This window comes from Schistocerca cancellata, chromosome 2 (assembly GCF_023864275.1).
Source record: "Schistocerca cancellata isolate TAMUIC-IGC-003103 chromosome 2, iqSchCanc2.1, whole genome shotgun sequence".
NCBI classification, from domain to species: Eukaryota; Metazoa; Arthropoda; class Insecta; order Orthoptera; family Acrididae; genus Schistocerca; species Schistocerca cancellata.
In genome coordinates, this window is record NC_064627.1 from 1,053,248,870 (window position 1) to 1,053,266,771 (window position 17,902).

General features: G+C 43.8%; 5 non-coding genes across 5 annotated transcripts; 4 read left to right on the forward strand and 1 right to left on the reverse strand.

Moving 5' to 3' along the window:
* Window positions 1–15,831: 15,831 nt before the first annotated feature.
* Trnag-ucc (transfer RNA glycine (anticodon UCC)) lies at window positions 15,832–15,903 on the reverse strand. The gene has a single exon. It is a non-coding gene; the product is annotated as a tRNA-Gly (tRNA).
* A 323-nt stretch (window positions 15,904–16,226) lies between these two features.
* On the forward strand, window positions 16,227–16,297 carry Trnag-gcc (transfer RNA glycine (anticodon GCC)). The gene has a single exon. It is a non-coding gene; the product is annotated as a tRNA-Gly (tRNA).
* A 293-nt stretch (window positions 16,298–16,590) lies between these two features.
* On the forward strand, window positions 16,591–16,663 carry Trnam-cau (transfer RNA methionine (anticodon CAU)). Its single transcript has one exon. It is a non-coding gene; the product is annotated as a tRNA-Met (tRNA).
* A 437-nt stretch (window positions 16,664–17,100) lies between these two features.
* Window positions 17,101–17,172, forward strand: Trnae-uuc (transfer RNA glutamic acid (anticodon UUC)). The gene has a single exon. It is a non-coding gene; the product is annotated as a tRNA-Glu (tRNA).
* Window positions 17,173–17,429: 257 nt separating this feature from the next.
* Trnai-aau (transfer RNA isoleucine (anticodon AAU)) lies at window positions 17,430–17,503 on the forward strand. The gene has a single exon. It is a non-coding gene; the product is annotated as a tRNA-Ile (tRNA).
* Window positions 17,504–17,902: the final 399 nt, after the last annotated feature.

Genomic DNA, 17,902 nt, shown 5'->3' on the forward strand with positions numbered 1-17,902 from the left:
CTCCTCTAAACAGTTTTGGCTGTGTGGGAATGCTCTATCCAGAAAGTGGGGGAACTACCCTACGGCGCTTGACTGGCGTCGTAGACGTGACTGAGAGTCGGGGATAGTGTGTGCGACCACTGTAATCACAAAAATAAAATTGGCTTTAAAATAGCTGGTTGGTCGCGAAATTAGTCACAGGATGTTTCTTGGCCCTTCTTTTATTCATTACCTGGTTCAAGCTCTGCCCATCTTCGGATGACCTGGTGACAAATATATTTTGTCACAGCCTTGCATAATTACGCATGTATATAAACGGAGCCGGTATAATACAGCACCACATAGCAACAAGACATTTAAGACGTAATACGTATCCTTTGGTACAAAGTGGACATACAGCTTTGACAAAATTGTCAGGTAACGTCAAAAGCAACATAATTTTTTACAGTTCCACACACAAAATGAGATTTTAACTAAACATGTATGCTACCAACAGCCGAGCGGTGTGGCTGGCGGCCGTTCGCTCTTAAGAGAACTCAAAAAAATGGCTCTGAGCACTATGGGACTCAACATCTTAGGTCATAAGTCCCCTAGAACTTAGAACTACTTAAACCTAACTAACCTAAGGACATCACACACACCCATGCCCAAGGCAGGATTCGAACCTGCGACCGTAGCAGTCCCGCGGTTCCGGACTGCAGCGCCAGAACCGCTAGACCACCGCGGCCAGCTTAAGAGAACTACTTGGTGCTAAGTGGTGTAGCCCTGTGGCATTGCCGTCTTGGCTGATACGTCACTACAAATAGAAATAATATTATCAATTACAAAATTTATACAATTTTTTCGTAAACAGTAAATCTTTTATGCGAACCTTAGGCGAAGACAAACATAAGTCAAATACTGTTTTATTTCACAAAGCGTGTCTGTTAACTCTGGCTAGCGTAAGTGCCAAGGTGCTGTCGGGTATGATGCATACGTAATTACAATTTGCAATTTATAAACACGTTAGATTGAACAACAGACTGTACTAGAATATGCCAACATCAGAACAGAGAATTACAAACAATTTACAGATATTCGCAATAAAACTATTTAAAATGTAAACAGTGAAAAGGAAAGACAGAGCCTATGTCGATATGTAAAAGGTTTTACATGCATATTAATGCATACCGAAAGGCAATGCCGATTTATTTATTTTTTCTTACGTACCCTCTATTTGGATCGAGAACTCATTTGCGATATATACAGGATTTTGTACTAAAACACATTTTTTTAGAACGTAGGAAAAACTAGTAGCCTATGTTAAAAGTTGCTAGGTAAACCTACAGATATGTAGGAGACTTCCAATCAACCAATATGAGGTATGGAAAAAGGCCCTTGTTTTCGGTGGATTCAGCAGTGAACTTCGTTAACGCCGACCTTTGGCAAAGACAAATTATGAACATATAAAGGGATTGTTATATAACTTTTTTACATACGTAAGCATTTTAACGTAGAATCCCATTAAGGTGCCGTACGTGTAATACACATAATGCCAGCTGGTAACCTCCGAACATCTTACTGTGTTCAGCACAAAACGATAGGCCTACAGATTTTTCTTACATTGTAAGACCAACTTGAGTTAATGGCATCATGAGACAGAGAGAGATAAAAAATACAAAAAGAACCATAAAGCGTACAGGTGGCCACAAACTAACCGACAGATGCATGAAAATGCAGGCTTTTTGCATACTTTTATCCTCTGTATGTTCAGCAACAACTCGTCAAATATGCTAAATAACTATTATCTACTGCTGGTAGCCTGTTCGTTAATTATTAAATCTTGGGTTAAACGACGTTCAGTGTAAATTTCAATCTCTCCAAGGTTATCCAGTGTTCTACGTTTTTGTTCCGAATTCAAAATGCTTAGGCTATTTTCGATTGACGGCAATCAGTGATTTTGTTCTCTAAGGAGACAAGCAAAACCGCAGTTGTTGCTGGTATACTTGTGCTCCCTAAATCGTGTCTTAAATTCTCTACCCGTCTGGCCAATACAAAACTATAACAAGACCCGCACTTTATTTTATAAACACTTATATCACTGCATTCGTCTGTATCCTCATCAAGGTTGTGACACAAGATTAGTCCTAGTTCATTATTTGTTCGGAAACCTACTTGTATATTAGATTTTCTAAAGGCATCAGCAATTTTTCGGTGCATGAGCCGACGTAGGAAAGAGAAATATGAGCGATTGCGTTCTTAACGCTGGCCCTTCGCTTGTCCACCTTTTAAAATATTTTTGTACCTAATTTCCGAATTTCTTTTTCGGTAAAACCATTTGTTACCCCGAGTGCTAAATACAGCCACTTTCTCCCCGGGGGGATGGGGGGGGGGGGGGCAGAGGACAAAGTTATAGGCTTACAATTTGACAGCGTTCTAAGGAGGTAGCAGTGCTATTAATATTTACAATTTTTCGTGAATAGCTAATATATAATTAAATAATATGTAGATTAAGTACAAAGCTGTTAGGCTACGCCTCAGTTAATTATATTAAATGATAAAATAATTTTATTGCATGCAAAAAAACTCACATTTACATCAAACTAATACGTCGAGGCTTTTTTACAGCGTATCTATTGATGACATCATCAATAAAACTTCCTGTTGGCTCTTCGTCCCCTTCAGTTGAAATCTTCACACATGCTTGGAGCGTTTCGTGACCCATCCTATTCCTTAATTTTGTCATCACCCTGTTCATTGTACTGAATGACCTTTCCACACTGCAAGTCGAAACGGGAATGCACAGTACACATTCAGCGAGTGTCCGTAGTGCTTTGTAGCCGATGTCGGCTCTCAGGATGAAAGAAGAAACATCAGAAGACGTATCGTCTAATTTATTACTAATAACGTACCTAAAAGAATGCAAGTCTGCAATAACAGCGTCGACATTTGTAAGTCCCAAAATCAAGCACAGTTCTTTACAATCATTATCACTAAACGCTAGAAATTTTTTAAAACTTTAAAATATGCTCTTAGTTATATCACTTTTATTGCCTTCTCATTAAACCGTTGCTCAATTTCATCAATCATACTTTTAACAAATTTCCTTGCGCTTTTCATAGCTTGAATCTGCTCCTCTACGTTCGTGAATAGCACACCTTTAACTTCTGTTGCGTCCTCATGCAGTTTTCTAATTTTATTAATAGTTTCATTTTCTTCATTATGTCCATCGCAGTTTCATAGACAGTCGATGTGTCTTAAATGTTCCAGAGTTCCAGAAACAAGTAGAGGAATTTGCGAAATTTTAAGTGATTGTCTCTCCAAAACTTTACAAAAGTTTGAGACTGCATTTAATGTATCGTCTAAAATCACTAAACCTACAATGAAATTGGAATTAATCATTTCTAGCAAGATTCAAATGGTTCAAATGGCTCTGAGCACTATGGGACTCAACTGCTGAGGTCATTAGTCCCCTAGAACTTAGAACTAGTTAAACCTAACTAACCTAAGGACATCACACACATCCATGCCCCAGGCAGGATTCGAACCTGCGACCGTAGCGGTCTCGCGGTTCCAGACTGCAGCGCCAGAACCGCGCGGCCACTTCGGCCGGCAGCAAGATTCCTCCAGCTAAACTTGTTAAATCCGCGCCGTCCTTGTGTATAGTTCACATGCCGTTATAATGGACTTGTAGGTTACTAAAAAGCACGAACTGTGCGATAGGTACTTAACCATCGGATGTCAACAGCTTCGGGTATTTTTAAAACCGGTTGCTCTAAACCACACTGAATTTCATGCAAAACATTTTCTCGTTTGTAAGAACCATGAAAAAGTTTGTAAATTTCTTAAACAACATGTAATGTGCGTTTTATATTGGGATGTTTATTCCTAGAGTTGGTGGCAGCAGTTGACAAAACATGTGCTCTACAGTGAATGTATGGCAGCTTATGGCCCTTCCTCTCTGACAACCGAGCGCGGACTCCTGAGATAGAACCACTAATATTAGCAGCACCGTCGAAAGAACAAGATAATAATCAGTCGTAAGAAAGTTTTCTTTTCTTTAGTTCAGTATCAATTGCTGTAAATATGGATTCAGCTGAAGTGCTTTTCAACTCAACGAGACATAAAAACCTTTTCTTCACTTCAAACGATGGAGACGGTGCAACATATCGAACTACTAAAGGCAGTTCACTTTGGTTGGAAACATTTGTAGATTCGTCTGCCATCAATGAAAAATATTTGTCATGTAGAAGTGTTTCATCGTGAAAGTCTAATGACTCTCCCAAACAAGTCAACAATTCTGACGCAGTATACTTACTAAGGCATGTGGACCTTTCACTCTTGACATTTTAACCACTTTCCAAGATTAATGTCGCTTTTCAGTACTACCTTATGAATTAGAGGTTCATATTTTGTTGTGTGGGGTATTTCTTCCTTACTAAGGAAATACAGACTTCGAATTAACGATGTCAAAGCTTCGCGGTTTAAAGCTTCTTCATTTTCATTTTGTTTAAATATCTATGTATGAATTGGAGCGTTTAATCCATGTAATCTACAATTTTCAAGTGCAACGGCTCTTGCATGTTTTCTGAGTTGACGTGCTTTTCTAATTTTCCCGTGCTTCCGATAGCTTTTCTAAATTTAGTGAAAGGTACAGAAATGAACACTCCTCCTGTTTTCTGTAGAGCTTCGACATCGTTTTTTAAATGCATTTCACACAATTTGCAGAAAGCACCACCCCGCTCGTTATCAAAGTACAAACAATTGTACTTACACTCCAATCTTTGCTGATACTTCATCTCGCGTTCAATGCTTTGTTTAGAATTGCAATTTAAGGATGGGCAAGAAATAGCACATTTATCGTTTGAAAACTGTGGAAGGGAAACTGAAGACTTGGTAGAACTACGCAATTCATCGTCACAATCACTAGCACTTCTTTCAGTAGACTCACACTCGTCTTTATCTTTTCAATACACTGTCTTTTATTAGAAAAGAAAGAAATTAAAGTGTGTTGTTTCGACATTGTATTTCGGCACTAACACTTCTTTTTGTGTTATAAACTGACGAAGACTGCACGTAGTACACTATATAATCACATCGCACTTCCATAGAAACCTGTCGACTGACTGTTACAACCTTACAACAGTTTCAACAATGCATTGAGTTTTTATACAACAATGAAAGCTTATACTCGTAGAGCAGCGTTGCCAAACGTCCCACTCATGGTGGAATGTACCGCTTCTTAGGCAAAAATTGTGTATTCCTATTGACACTGCGAAAATCATTGTCAAGTGTACACAAATATTTGGTTTGAGCTTTGGTCTCATCCATTATGTAAAATCTATATGGCTATTAAATCTTGGAAATATTCCCAGTAATGCAATAAAAAAATTAAAACAATCTTTTATAACGTCAGATGCTACTTCCAATTCCGTAGCAATACCCGGAGACGTGTTTTGCTACGAGTACATCAGCTTTATTCTAAGGGCAAATAAAGTATAGATACGAGTGGCGGATAAGAATAAAGTTCGCAGCGAGAGTGGGCTGCGTAGCTAAGGGATTACCGCACACTTATTATACGGCAACTGCTAATTTGTTGGTGTTGGCAATAACAACAATAATAAAAACAGAACAATCGACGCTAAGTGTTCCAAACCGAACCGATAAGTAACGAAACCAAACTATAGGGACCCAGCCGCCACCTATTGTGTTACACATTCATTTTGCTTGTGAAAACTGCATGTCATCACGACTTCTGCATAGTTGACTCCAAGCTTCGTTAGCAACAGCAGCTGGCGTAGTTTAAATTTTGTCACAACGGTACAAGTTAACAGTTGTTGTTGTTGTGGTCTTCAGTCCTGAGACTGGTTTGATGCAGCTCTCCATGCTACTCTATCCTGTGCAAGCTTCTTCATCTCCCAGTACCTACTGCAACCTACATCCTTCAGAATCTGCTTAGTGTATTCATCTCTTGGTCTCCCCCTACGATTTTTACCCTCCACGTTGCCCTCCAATACTAAATTGGTGATCCCTTGATGCCTCAGAACATGTCCTACCAACCGATCCCTTCTTCTGGTCAAGTTGTGCCACAAACTTCTCTTCTCCCCAATCCTATTCAATACTTCCTCATTAGTTATGTGACCTACCCACGTAATCTTCAGCATTCTTCTGTAGCACCACATTTCGAAAGCTTCTATTCTCTTCTTGTCCAAACTATTTACCGTCCATGTTTCACTTCCATACATGGCTACACTCCATACAAATACTTTCATAAATGACTTCCTGACACTTAAATCTATACTCGATGTTAACAAATTTCTCTTCTTCAGAAACGCTTTCCTTGCCATTGCCAGTCTACATTTTATATCCTCTCTACTTCGACCATCATCAGTTATTTTGCTCCCCAAATAGCAAAACTCCTTTACTACTTTAAGTGTCTCATTTCCTAATCTAATTCCCTCAGCATCACCCGACTTAATTCGAGTACATTCCATTATCCTCGTTTTGCTTTTGTTGATGTTCATCTTATATCCTCGCTTCGAGACACTGTCCATTCCGTTCAACTGCTCTTCCAAGTCCTTTGCTGTCTCTGACAGAATTACAATGTCATCGGCGAACCTCAAAGTTTTTATTTCTTCTCCATGGATTTTAATACCTACTCCGAATTTTTCTTTTGTTTCCTTTACTGCTTGCTCAATATACAGATTGAATAGCATTGGGGAGAGTCTACAACCCTGTCTTACTCCCTTCCCAACCACTGCTTCCCTTTCATGTCCCTCGACTCTTATAACTGCCAACTGGTTTCTGTACAAATTGTAAATAGCCTTTCGCTCCCTGTATTTTACCCCTGCCACCTTTAGAATTTGAAAGAGAGTATTCCAGTCAACATTGTCAAAAGTTAACAGACCAGGTGATAATTTTTATGTTTCACCACAACTATAGATATGAATTTCTCGGGGGGGGGGGGAATTTTCAATTTCTGGGGGGGGGGGGACTTTCCCACCCCGGCCACCCCCTGAATTGATCACAGGCTTCCCCCACTTGAACTATTGTGTCAGTTTCCCCATCAGCTGTATCGCCATCTAAACCAAGTTTTGCGATCGGATAAAACATGAAGGTGAAGTGTGCTCGTTTATGTGCGGCAGGATGCAAGAGTGTGACGAAATGATTAAATCTGTAGCGGTGTGTTTACGGAAGATGTCAATATTCACTTCTCTACCCGTTCTCTTTATCTGCAAATCAAAGAAACTAAGGGAGCCATCAGCTTCAAATTCTGTAGTTTAAAGCATTTTGATTGGTGGACGGATCTCTCCAAGCTTCAGCTGCGAAATATACGAAGATGGTACCTGTTGCTTCGGACATGTCCGAAAGAACAGATACGATCTTCATATAGTTAAGGCCAACCGGCCATTGACCTCCTTCTGTGAGGATGCACACTCATTGCCCGAGCTCTTACGGGACTCGGTAAGACTGTCTGCCGCGAGTAATGAGTGTAACGGGCGGGGGCACTAGGAATGTAGTGTGTGGATACTAAGTTCAGAATGTGGGTCTCACGGGGGACGAGCAAGGGATAACTCTCTGCAGTCGCACTAACTTCTATGCCCGGGTTCGAGTCCCGGTCGGGGCACACATTTTCAACTGTCCCCGTTGATGTAATCAACGTCTGTCGGCAGCTTAGGGTCTTGATTTAATTATCATCTCAGATGAGAAAAGCTGCATAAGGGTTTAGCCGGGAAGAATCCTGTGGGAAGAGGCTTTCTCTTGTGTTCTACCAACGATCTCTCAAGGCTCCCTAAGATACCTAGGACAGAACGACACCCTCCGTTTGCGACTGAATAAAATCAAGAGCAAAATCCTTCGTATCTATCATGACAGGGCGCAGGGTCTCTTTGTTAGAAGTCGCCCATTCTGCGTCTTCGATGTAGAGGACACTACGATGTACTACTTGGCGAGGTATAAGCGCTTGGTTCATACGAAATGTGCCACTCAACTAGTGACAGACGATGATGGACAACTTACCGGCAGGAAGGACGTTATTGTGCACGTCGCTGTTTATTATTCCACTTTATTCACTGCACAAGTGGGGGATGACGTGGCCACCGATGCCCTCTTACCGGCCGGTGTGGCCAAGCGGTTCTAGGCGCGTCAGTTTGGAACCGCGAGACCGCTACGGTCGCAGGTTCGAATCCTGCCTCGGGCATGGATGTGTGTGATGTCCTTAGGTTAGTTAGGTTTAAGTAGTTCTAAGTTCTAGGGGACTGATGACCTCAGATGTTAAGTCCCATACTGCTCAGAGCCATTTGAACCATTTGATGCCCTCTTAAATGGATTCAATGTTTTTTAAACCTTGACCACCGCGCAGAATTGAATGCATCTTTGACGTCACAGCAAGTACTAGTTGGTCTGAAGATGTACCCCAAATGGAAGTGCCCAGAGCCTGGCGGCTTACCAACTGAATATTATCTCGCCTTTTGGGATATCATTGGTGTTATGCTCACGACGATAGTGTACCACATTAATTTATTGACATGTTCTTCAGGTATGCAGAGTGTCCAATTATCGCTGTCAGGGCGAGAGCGGCGAAACATAATATTATTGTGCGTGGTGCAGTAATTTCTGCTTCTTGTCTGGCTCGTGTTACGCCACAGAAGTTTGATCCTTTTCCAGACGTCGTCTTTCCCCTGCTCTCTGCCGATGTCTTTTAACGATGCTGAAATGGCTCTGAGCACTATGGGACTCAACTGCTGTGGTCATCAGTCCCCTAGAACTTAGAACTACTTAAACCTAACTAACCTAAGGACATCACACACAGCCATGCCCGAGGCAGGATTCGAACCTGCGACCGTAGCAGCAGCGCGGCTCCGGACTGGAGCGCCTAGAACCGCACGGCCACCGCGGCCGGCGATGCTGAAATAAAATTTTCAGAAGCTACTTGTTTAATGTGGAGAAGGCTGAAATTAGTTTGACAGAAATTAGCGGCGATTTCTTGCTGGTTACTGCACAGTGATCCTGAAAGTGCATCTGCTACAGTATTCTGGGTTCCCGGGATGTGGACAATCGTAAAATCAAATTCCTGCAAATAAAGTTTCCAACGACTAAGTCTGTCATGTGTGAATTTGGCTGATAACAGAAATCTAATAGCTCTCTGATCTGTCTATACTGTTGTATGTCTGCCGTCGAGAAAGTGACGAAATTTAGTGAAAGCCCAAACAACACATAATGTTTAGAGTTCAGTGATAGAATAATTTCTTTCAGCCGGTGTGAGGATGCGACTAGTAAACGCGATGTTCTTCTTAACAGTTGTACCATTTTCTTCTATTTCCTGAAATACATGGACACCAAGAGCAGTCTTAGAACTGTCTGTATCAACCGAAAAATTCTTTTTCGAGTCAGGAGGTGACAGAAGTGGAGCGTTAAGTAAAGAATTTTTTAGACTGAGAAATTCGGACTGTGCTTGGTCATCCAACGACCAGATAGTATTTTTCCCAGCAAAATGATACAATCTAGGGGTACCTATTGCTGAGTGATCTATGAAACGGCGAAAAAAGTTGATCAAACCAAGGAAACTGCGAAGTTGTTTTTTGGTAGACTGAATTGTAATGTCACGGATGGCTTTTAGTTTGTCGGGATCGGGCCAATGCCGTCTGCAGAAATTACGTGACCTAGAAATTTAATGGGAGCCTTGCGACAATGAGATTTACTGAGGTTCACGGTGACACCTTCTGTAAGAAAGTTTGCAATAGCATGTGAAGTACAGAATATTGTTCCGACCATGAAGGTTCTGCAATTAGAATGTCGTCATTGTATATGACGTCTTTTAATTCATTTGGAAGAATAGCATTCATCGCGCGAATGAATGCAGCAAAGCTAATTGTTAAACCAAAAGGCAATTTACAAAGTTGGTAGCAGTTACCGAAACATAGGAAAGCAGTGTATTTGCTGCAATTAGGATACAGTTGAATTTTCCAGAAGCCAGGTCCAAACTAGAATAGATTGACGTTCCGTGAAACGTTCCGTGAAATTTTTGCAAGAGCTCTTCCAGCGTTTGCGGACGATCGGTTTCAGTAATGATGATTTCGTTGATCTGAGGTGAATCCAACACAAGATAAAGTAAGCCATCTTTCTTTTTAACAATGTGAAGAGGGTTAATATATTGACTAACGGCTGGTTCAATGATATCTTGGTCTAACGTAGCCTAAAGTTCTTGCTTGACTTGATCTCTGTAGATGAACCGAATGAAATAATGTTTTGTCTTAAATGTACAATGCGGTATTACTTGGAATTGGTAAACAAGACTGGACATGATTCCTGGTACATTGTTAAATTCTTCAGAGTGCTGTGAAAGAATATCCCACCACCGTTGGCGCTCGCCGTCATATGCCTTATTTTTGATCGTCTGCACAGCGTCATAATCAGATTCATCTGTGATATTGTTACTATAGAAATACGTGTGTAAAAAATGTTGTCTGCCAGTTGGTGTTGTTCAATGCTGAAATGACCTCTGCTCTGTTAATTTCTTGCTCCTCAGCTGACAAAAGTGTTCTGAAAAGTAACAGCTAGTTGTTGCTTATCAGATTTCAATATTAGCAACGACTTCTTAAAGTTGACAACAACGTCACGTTCGACAAGGAAATCCATGCCAAGGATGACGTCGATTGTTAAGAGGGGAACGATCCAGAAATTAGCATGAAATCTGTGGCCGGCCGGTGTGGCCGTGCGGTTCTAGGCGCTTCAGTGTGGAACCGCGTGACCGCTACGGTCGCAGGTTCGAATCCTGCCTCGGGTATGGATGTGTGTGATGTCCTTAGGTTAGTTACGTTTAAGTAGTTCTAAGTTCTAGGGGACTGATGACCACAGATGGTAAGTCCCATAGTGCTCAGAGCCATTTGAACCATTTTTTTTTTAAATCTGTGAGCAGCAAGTGTAAAAGACAGGTGGGTTTGCAGTTTCACATCTACTCCCTTCTTAAAGACTACACCTCGAGCTTTCGTTTTACCAAGTGGAAAAGTAGAACCGGTATTGTCGGCGTTACATTTTTGAAATGCTGTTTCATTTATCACCTTTACAGGTAAACCAGGGTCAATCACTGCAGAAAATAAATACAAGCCAGTTTTAATTTCGACTATGGGATGAGAAATATTCTTTTGAGTTTGGTGTCTCTCTTGTAATAGTGTGGCTCTAACGTCGCCGAAACTTGTGACGTTTTTGTGAAAGGTATGATGAGTAGCAGAATAGCATTTTACATTGTCCAATTGAATAACGTCGGTAGCTTCTAGTCACGCATTACGAGTGATGGCAGAAAATTGCTGTGGTAGTTCAATTATTTGTACTGTAAGGTTGTTTTCGTCTGAAGAGTGCTGCGGTGGATGTAAACGAACATCAGGTTCATTAAGTCTCAACGGCTGAGGCTGATTCTGATGAACCGAGCGGTCTAAGGCGCTGCAGTCGTGGACTGTGCGGCTGGTCCCGGCGGAGGTTCGAGTCCTCCCTCGGGCATGGGTGTGTGTGTGTTTGTCCTTGGGATAATTTAGGTTCAGTAGTGTGTAAGCTTAGGGACTGATGACCATAGCAGTTAAGTCCCTTAAGATTTCACACACATTTGAACATTTTTTTGTTTTGATTCTGATGAAAGTTTCTGTTGCTGAAATTACGTTTAAATTGTTGGTTGTAACTTTAATGTTTGAGGTGAAAATTACTTTGCTATTGATGGATTCGATGTGATGAAATTATTCCCTCGCGGTTGCGTAAAATTATTAGACTTTGTTGTACTGGAAAAGTTGGGCGGCCGCGCACTGAAGTTCGGTTGAACTTACGGACCTTATTGTTGCTGAATGTTTCGGGGCTGCTACGGCTGCGGCAAGGATTGCGGCTGTCGGCGTCAAAATTCTATTGTTGGTGCTGCTGAATATACTGGTTATCAAAATGCTATCTCTTATTAGAATGTCCGTGAAAATTGTTATCGGAACCAATTCTTTTATTTCTCTCCTTATGGAATGGCGGGATTGCTCGTTGTAACCGAATGAGTTGTTACCTTGATTGCTGTTATTGAAGTTCTTATTGACAAATGAGTAATCCGATTTCTGAATTGCTAATAATCACAATAAGTCCATGAATGCCGAAATACTTTCCTTTTGCTGCCCAGTGAGATGGGAAACACGTAAGGAGCGTGTGAAAATTTCGAGATGCATAACTCTATGAGTGTATATTGGCTGCACGGTTCGGTCGGGTACTGGTTTTGTTGAACCATATATTAAAAAATCTGGGTGATAGAAGTAAAACGGGGATTTTCAAAATTGAGTAAACTGATTAGCTGGTCTTTAATGCCTCGCTGAGACGTTTCCGACCAATACGCGGATAGATATGCATTTTGGAACTCTTCGACGGAGTAACACTGCCTTGCTACAGGTCTCATACGCATCGAAGGTTCTCCCTTTAAAAAGCTACAGATAAATTCGAGCTTACACGTCACTGGTCAGTTTGGTGGCAGGGGAAATGAAAATTCCTGCACCCAATCAAGGAGATGGAGGTCAACATCTTGAATTTATTTACAGATAGGAAATATTTATAGTCGAATCCTTTGTGTTGGAGATTTTGAGAAGGTTCGGCGGCGTGAAAAAAGAAAAAAAAACTGATTGTGTGACGACTGGTTTGCATCAGTGTCACGCGCTCTTTGTAATCTGCTCATATTATTGTGAGGCTGAAAATTAGGTGACTGTTGCTGTTACACGCTAGGCATGTCAATATGAGACTTATTACATGGAGAAATTTCTGATACTGGCTACTTCCTGATGTAAACTATTAACCTTGTTTGCTGCATGGACTGATACTCATGAGATTAAGTAAATGGAATGGGAGCTGAGTTGCCTAATTTATTTTCAGTTCGGTTTTTTAGTGTTTCTAACCTTGCTGATAGCTCATCGCATCTTTCCCTGAGCGTAAGAATATGTGTTGAATTGTTTGAATCTAAAACGTCGACTTGCTTCTGTGGTTTGCATATACACTCCTGGAAATTGAAATAAGAACACCGTGAATTCATTGTCCCAGGAAGGGGAAACTTTATTGACACATTCCTGGGGTCAGATACATCACATGATCACACTGACAGAACCACAGGCACATAGACACAGGCAACAGAGCATGCACAATGTCGGCACTAGTACAGTGTATATCCACCTTTCGCAGCAATGCAGGCTGCTATTCTCCCATGGAGACGATCGTAGAGATGCTGGATGTAGTCCTGTGGAACGGCTTGCCATGCCATTTCCACCTGGCGCCTCAGTTGGACCAGCGTTCGTGCTGGACGTGCAGACCGCGTGAGACGACGCTTCATCCAGTCCCAAACATGCTCAATGGGGGACAGATCCGGAGATCTTGCTGGCCAGGGTAGTTGACTTACACCTTCTAGAGCACGTTGGGTGGCACGGGATACATGCGGACGTGCATTGTCCTGTTGGAACAGCAAGTTCCCTTGCCGGTCTAGGAATGGTAGAACGATGGGTTCGATGACGGTTTGGATGTACCGTGCACTATTCAGTGTCCCCTCGACGATCACCAGTGGTGTACGGCCAGTGTAGGAGATCGCTCCCCACACCATGATGCCGGGTGTTGGCCCTGTGTGCCTCGGTCGTATGCAGTCCTGATTGTGGCGCTCACCTACACGGCGCCAAACACGCATACGACCATCATTGGCACCAAGGCAGAAGCGACTCTCTTCGCTGAAGACGACACGTCTCCATTCGTCCCTCCATTCACGCCTGTCGCGACACCACTGGAGGCGGGCTGCACGATGTTGGGGCATGAGCGGAAGACGGCCTAACGGTGTGCGGGACCGTAGCCCAGCTTCATGGAGACGGTTGCGAATGGTCCTCGCCGATACCCCAGGAGCAACAGTGTCCCTAATTTGCTGGGAAGTGGCGGTGCGGTCCCCTACGGCACTGCGTAGGATCCTACGGTCTTGGCGTGCATCCGTGCGTCGCTGCGGTCCGGTCCCAGGTCGACGGGCACGTGCACCTTCCGCCGACCACTGGCGACAACATCGATGTACTGTGGAGACCTCATGCCCCACGTGTTGAGCAATTCGGCGGTACGTCCACGCGGCCTCCCGCATGCCCACTATACGCCCTCGCTCAAAGTCCGTCAACTGCACATACGGTCCACGTCCACGCTGTCGCGGCATGCTACCAGTGTTAAAGACTGCGATGGAGCTCCGTATGCCACGGCAAACTGGCTGACACTGACGGCATTCGACGGCCAACACCGCGGTTCCTGGTGTGTCCGCTGTGCCGTGCGTGTGATCATTGCTTGTACAGCCCTCTCGCAGTGTCCGGAGCAAGTATGGTGGGTCTGACACACCGGTGTCAATGTGTTCTTTTTTCCATTTCCAGGAGTGTAGATTTTTTCATCTTTTTCAAATCTGCTTTAATCATGTCAGGGTGCTGCATCAGTTCTATTTGTTCAAGACGGGAGCTTAACGACTCAGTATTATGTGTGCATTTTTCTGCAGTTTTCTGGATTCGTATGTCAGTAGTTGTTTTCAAATCAATTACACCTCTCTGTATTTGGTTCTGGGATTATATTACTGTGTTGACCTCGTCTGTAGCGGAATTTATACTAGCGTCAACATGGGTTGTAAGACTTGTGAGGAACTGCTATTGTACTTCCTGTTTTGGTACTTCAATTGAGTATAAAAACTGTTTTCTCCCCTGTGTGTTTACGCACAAAGTCTTTGTATCGATTCTCTGAGGTATCAGTGTAAATTTTAAGACGTGCATCTAACCAAGCGTTTTGTTAATCTAGCTTCCATGAACTGATTTGATGTCAACTGTAAGCTTCTTAGACGTTTCACTACATTGATATCTTAAAGCATTAATGTCATCTCTCAATGGTTTGGTGACTGTCTGAGCATTGCCTGGCTATGGAGTCAGTTTTACCGCAAAAACGTATTTTACTGGCCTTAATATCTGTATCTACCTGTTTGGAACGGTTATCAGTCGTCTCTGTGTTCGATTTAAGCTCGTCACGTATGCTGGAAAAGTGTTCATTGAACTGAGTGGTTATGTCATCTTGTTTTTTTTCCGTATGCTGGCGAACTGTTCATCAGGTTTCTTATTCTGTTTAACCATTATTTGCATAAGATTTCGAAGTATCGTTTCCATATTCTTTTGAACTGATGCGTCGAGTGTCAGCTGTGTTGTACTTTGTGAGGTGGAGACATCATTTACAGCCATGGACGTGTCATTTGGGGACCCGAACGCGACTTGTCGGGACGCGCTAAAACATTTCACTGGTCACAGCACGCTGAACACACAGTTTCTCGTCCGATCACCACAACTGCGCGACGTCGGGCGTTGTCAGTGCTTGGGCGGGTGACCGCCTGCGAACATAGGGCACTGTCGACAGTTTCAATTCGTATTTCTCTTTCCTCTTCGGTTTCGGAGCTGCAGCGCTATTCGGTCAAGGGCACTGGCGCCACGTTTTGCCTCTCGGTATGCCAAGTCGCGCCGTGCGGCCACAGTGAAATGAAGGAGCGTGTTGTAAAATTTTCAACAAAGAAAAAAAAAAGAAATCTACTAGTAATAAAACTGAATTTGTCTGACAGAACATGTAAAATCAGACAATACATGATAACAGGCAGCAGGTATTTACTCGAGGCATAAGTAATGTTGTGCCCGCCTCGCCATACCTCTCTCAGTCGTTTCGCGTGCTTGTCCTTTTGATATAGGCCGATTGGAGAGCGTCAGCTCTCGCGTCAGCTGAGCACAAGGGGAATCGACGCACACGCTAGAGGGTGGCGTGCAGCGAGTAAGATGGGCAAAGAAACATTAATTTAAGGACGCGTGGCAAAAGTACTCATACGCAAAAGTAAAAGCCTGCTGCGGTGGCCGGGAATCGAACCCGGATCAACTGCTTGGAAGGCAACTATGCTGACCATTACACCACCACCGCACAGTTCCGTCGCGCGCCTCGCGAGCCGCGCTGTGTCTGCTTCCCGCCTGTCGGCGGCGCCTGAAGGTGGTCGTAGCTGTAGGCGCGTTACGGGGTAGGCGAGCTCATCCAGGCAGCGTCTCTAGGCACGTTTCGCGTCCTTTGGCAAGAGTCGTCGCGTGCGTGCGCCGCAAGAGTACTTAGACGATCATTTTTAAGCAGTGCAGTGCAGGATTCAGCGTCTGTAGCATTCTCTCGAGAGGATGCGACGGCGCTGGACGGCAGTCCCACTTTCCCCTCAGACGTCTGCCGCGGAAAGCACCAGGAAGCTGTGAACTAGCTGAGCATCGGTGGTTCAGTGGTAGAATGCTCGCCTGCCACGCGGGCGGCCCGGGTTCGATTCCCGGCCGATGCATCGTTTTGTTTTTTCTCCGATAGTGGTGCTGCGTGTCTTTCGCACTCGAACTGCGTGAGCCATGAGAATGAACCGCGGGATTCCGTGTGGAAAGAAGCAATCATGCAGCGCGCACGACTGCTCGTTTGGACTCTTGCGTGCTATTGTACATACTGGCGTCGGCCTAACATCGCAAGTTGCCTGCCGCGCCGGGAATGCACGTGTAGCAACAGAAAAAATGAGCCAGGGAGTGCAGACTCTGTACCACTGGTATTCGGTACTTAGCAAGATTCCAGAAGGTGTGGCGTTCGCCAGCCTCGGTAGCGCAGTAGGCAGCGCGTAAGTCTCATAATCTTAAGGTCGTGAGTTCGATCCTCACCCGGGGCATTTAATTTACTGTCGTTCACAGCTAAGTCGACGGCTCTGGGGTTGCGAAGGAGCGAAACACTTAGTAGTTTGTTATCCACAAGGCTTCAACGACTCAGCGTGAAAATGTTTACTTCCTGTTATTACTAGTTGCAGTTCTTTTGTAAAATTTTCAAGAAAAAAAGTACTAGTAATAAAACTGAATTTCGTATGATATAACATGTAAAGTCACACAATGTATGACCTGCTATATAATAACAGGCAGCAGGTCTTTACTTGCGAAATAAGTAAATAAATATTACTACTTACAGCTTTGCTTTTCCTCCTACCCCTGTAACAACGAGGCCAAAAGAAATGGACTGAGACTTTTGCCATGCGCGAGAAGATGCTCGCAAACAGGGAAAGTGCGACACGGAAAGCGAGTGGAGGGGGTGTAAACCCGGAGAACGATGTGCACGTCCGGTGTGGTCTAGTGGCTAGGATACCTGGCTTTCACCCAGGAGGCCCGGGTTCGATTCCCGGTACCGGAATGGAATTTTTTCGGAACAAATCACGACAAGTTTTGACCGTGCGAAATGCTGTTTCACGTCCTCCTCGCATTATAGCTACTGGTTCGTAAACGTCAGCTGACAACAGTCGAGAGAAACGGGCACGCAACGAAATTACTACGAGCAGCGGCATAGAGGGAGAAGAGACGCTGGTCCACTGTTGGATTGCTGCCATAGAAATGTTACATGGCAATACGCAGAGCAATTCCCGCAAAGCAATGGGAGACTGTCTGTACCGAGGCCCGTTAGCTCAGTTGGTTAGAGCGTCGTGCTAATAGCGCGAAGGTCGTGGGTTCGATCCCCCCACGGGCCACTACGATTTTACTGTTTCAAAAAGGCAACGCCGATTTCCCCGTGGAAGTATGGTGACAAAGAAATCGTCACATTGTGTGGGAGCTGATAGGGGACCCGAACGCGACTTGTCGGGACGCGCTAAAACATTTCACTGGTCACAGCACGCTGAACACACAGTTTCTCGTCCGATCACCACAACTGCGCGACGTCGGGCGTTGTCAGTGCTTGGGCGGGTGACCGCCTGCGAACATAGGGCACTGTCGACAGTTTCAATTCGTATTTCTCTTTCCTCTTCGGTTTCGGAGCTGCAGCGCTATTCGGTCAAGGGCACTGGCGCCACGTTTTGCCTCTCGGTATGCCAAGTCGCGCCGTGCGGCCACAGTCAAATGAAGGAGCGTGTTGTAAAATTTTCAACAAA